The sequence below is a fragment of the Triticum dicoccoides genome, chromosome 2B (genome assembly GCF_002162155.2).
Source record: "Triticum dicoccoides isolate Atlit2015 ecotype Zavitan chromosome 2B, WEW_v2.0, whole genome shotgun sequence".
Lineage (NCBI taxonomy): Eukaryota > Viridiplantae > Streptophyta > Magnoliopsida > Poales > Poaceae > Triticum > Triticum dicoccoides.
The window spans coordinates 739,080,887-739,084,813 of NC_041383.1; positions in this window are offsets into that span (position 1 = coordinate 739,080,887).

A 3,927-nucleotide genomic window follows, 5' to 3' on the forward strand; every position below is an offset into this window, starting at 1 on the left:
AGCTTGTTCTGTACGCCTTCCCAAGTCTTTGATTTTCTTTCCCTTTTTTTGCTAGGAAGGAAGGAGGACAAAATTGAGAGTTCCTGGGACTCGAACCCAAGACGTCTCGGTTGAAAACCAAGGGTGCTAGTCACTTATGTGGCGAACGTTCCCTGTGAGGAGGACGGCAGCCGAACGCATTTTCCTTGCAGTTTTCTTCCTATATATAAAAAAGTATGCTACTTGGTGTCCGCTTAGTCAACAAACGATTGTGCCAACCTTGACCGTTGGATTTTCACTCAACGTCTGTCGCGTTTCTTCAGTCTCTTCTTCCTCGAGCCGCCAAAGCCAAACCAGCGCCGACGGGACCACCTGCTCTCGCCTCCTATGGCTGGCTGTGATCTTCCCCGGCTCCTGTTCGTTCCCGTCCGAGGCCTCACCATCGTCCTCCGCCTTGGTTCGCTCGCCACGGCACCGCCCTCCAGTGTTTTCAACATGGTCAACAACCGAGAGGAACAAGGAGATGACTATACATGGTGAGGATGACAGTAGGGACCCAGCAGCGCGCGCAGTAATTTTGTATTTTCGGGACAGAGAAGGGTATCAACTGGTTGTGCGGGACCCGTGGCCCGTCTATCCCAGGCTTTTATTTCATATGTTTAGCACATGACCAGCACAGTTTGTTTTTTTTTCATTCTGAAAAATGGCTAGCCAGCTATTTTGTTTTTTGCAGAATAACCAACATAGGCCTACTTGCTTTTCTACGCCCTGCTGGGCCGGAAATCTTTCAAGGCGAGGAGGGATGCATTTTGCCCAGAAAATGGGCTATAAGTAATAAGAAATGGGCTATAAGTAATAATAAATGGGTTGTAAAATGAAAAAATACAGCAAACTGACAATTAGTTCCAAAATACTGTTTTCTTTTGGATTTTGATATTTTAAATTTCATTGTTTTTGTGCGGGTAAAATTTCATTGAATTTAAATTAAGGTATATTTAGATTTAAAATTAATTTGAATCTGGCTAGAAATTTCGGGCTGTATGCTGTTTGGGACAAATTTGGAGGCTGACTTGTGGGTCTACTAGGTTGACGTGTACTTTGGATTTGTCAACTTAGTCCATAAACGATTCTAGCAGCAGTGGCCGTTGGATGTTAATCCAACGGCCGTGCTGCTTATTCAATATGAACGATTCTAGCTCTAGTGACCGTACGATGTCCATCCAACGGCCGTAGTGCTTCTTCAACCTCTGGTCTTCTTGCTCCAGCCGCCCAAAGCAGCGCCGGTCGTGCTGCATGCTCCTGCCTCCCGTGGCCGGCTGTGCTGCCGCAGAGGCCTCACCGCCCCCTACTATTCCCACCGCTGGCCAGGCCCTGCGGCGACGACAGCCTCACACCGCAGCCGAACCAGTGAACCCTCGTACTCCTCTTCGCGCAGGCTTCCACTACCGCGTCTTTCCCGTCTCCCCGTCTTCCCCTTCCTAGGCCTCCCCGTCGTCCATCGCCCTGGTGCTCTCGGCACAGCGTGGTCAACATGGTCAAGGAACGACTTCCATCGGACGTGGACTGTACGTGGAGAGGCTGACAGCTGGGTCCACGGCTACAGCAAGGAAGTGCCTCCTTATTACGCGGAAAATAATTATTCCTCCACCTAACAGCTGGGACCCACCGGACGAGCCACTGTATTTCGCGAAAAATATGTTTCCCCCTGACTGCTGGGACCCACCAGCTACATCTTCGCACGCAAGGAAGTGCGTCCGGGCAAAAAAAAATGATTCGCCCTCCTGACTGCTCGGACCCACCAGCTACATCTTTGGACGCAAGGAAGTGCGTCCAGGCAAAAAAACGATTCGCCTCCTGACTGTTGGGACCCACGCGCTACATCTTCGCACGCAAGGAAGTGCGTCCAGGCAAAAACAACGATTCGCCTCCCTGACTGCTGGGACCCAATAGCTACATCTTCTTACGCAATGAAGTGCATCCGGGCAAAAAAAATGATTCGCCCCCCTGACTGCTGGGACCCACCAGCTACATCTTTGCACGCAAGGAAGTGCGTCCGAAAAAAAATGATTCGCCCCCCTAACTGCTAGGACCCACTAGCTACATCTTCGCACGCAAGGAAGTGCCTGACAGTCGGGACCCACCTGGTCGAAGCGTACGTAGCACTAGTAGAAAAGGGGCCAATGGTCCAGGCCGGTCCAGCCCATTAGTCCCGGTTCAATCCAGAACCGGGACCAATGGGGGCATTGGACCCGGTTCGTGAGCCCCAGGGGCCGACCGGGCCACGAGGGCCATTGGTCCCGGTTCGTCTGGACCTATTGGTCCCGGTTGGTGGGACGAACCGGGACCAATGTGCCTCGCTCCTGGCCCACCACCATTGGTCCCGGTTGGTGGCCTGAACCGAGACCAAAGGACGACCATTAGTCCCGGTCCACTCCACCAACCGGGACTAAAGGGTTGGTCCTCGTTGCGGCCAAAGTTTAGTCCCACCTCGCCAACCAGAGGGGAATCAGACCGGTTTATAAGCCCCTCCCTCTCTGCCTTATTGAGCTCCTCTGAAAATGAAAATAGATGCCCTTATATAGGGAATTTAGGCTAAATTCATACGAATTTCTCTTGAAATTTGTTATGAATTTAATTTGAATTTCCTCTATAAGCGCATCTATGCTCATTTCTGAGTAGCTTTTTATATAGTTTTTTTCTTTTCTGCTATATTTATTTTTTTCTTTTTATTTCTGAGTTGTAATAAGTCATTAAAAATAAGCATCTATGCTCATTTTTTAGTAAAGTTAATCATAACTATTTTTTCTTCTATTTATTTTTGAATTGTAATAAGTCATTAGAAATAAGCATCTATGCTCATATTTTAGTAAAGTTAATCACAACTATATTTTCTTCTTTTTATTTCTGAGTTGTAATAAGTCATTAAAAATAAGCATATATGCTCCTTTTTTAGTACAGTTAATCACAACTATTTTTTGCTTCAATTCATTTCTGAGTAGTTTTCTATATAGTTTTTTTTCTTTTCAGCTATATTTATTTGTTTTCTTTTTATTTCTCAGTTGTAATAAGTCATTAAAAATAAAAAAGAGGCGCAATGCTTGTTAATTTGCTTCAAGCCTTCCGGAATAGTGTCAACTGCACTGCACATAGCTCTGTGCAGTCTACCGTATTCCTCAAGGCTTGAAGCTAACCAACGTGCAGGAGCATTGGGCCTCTTCGTCATCGTCTCTGCACTCAGGGCTTATAAACAGCTGCGAGTGCCTCTCGCTTGGCGAGGTGGGACTAAAAAAACAGCTGCAGGAAGAATCAAAATAAAATAAAAAAAGTGCCACCTAAAGGGCTACCACAGCCTGAATACGACTAGAAACCCAACAATGGGCCAGGATTCAGGCCCGCAATAGGCCCAATAGGCCCACAGGCACATATGGTGCGTTTAGGCCCATAAGCCTGCATTTGAGAGGAGCTCGAGAGGGCAGCGGGACTGGGGCTTATAAACCACTCTCGAGCTCCCTCAGCTAGCGAGGTGGGACTAAACTTTCATGCCGCGACGCGGGCAGCACATGGCCTTTAGTCCCGGTTGGTGGCACCAACCGGAACTAAAGGGGTGCATTGGTACCGGTTGGTGCCACGAACCGGTACCAATGCCCCCCCTTTAGTCCCGGTTGGAGCCGCCAACCGGGACCAAAGGTCTTTGTTTCCCGCCCTTTGGGCTGCTAAAAAGAGGCCTTTGGTCCCGGTTGGTGGCACCAACCGGGACGAAAGGGGGCATTAGTCCCGGTTGGAGCCACCAACCGGGACCGATGCTCTTGCTATATATACAGGACTTTGCAGTTTTCGATCTCTCCTGCTCCACTCCCGTCGCCGCGCGTCTCCCTGCCGCCACCTCGCCGTCGCCGCCCCGCCCCGCCATGCCGCCCCGCACCGCCCTGCCCAGCCCCGCCCCGCGCC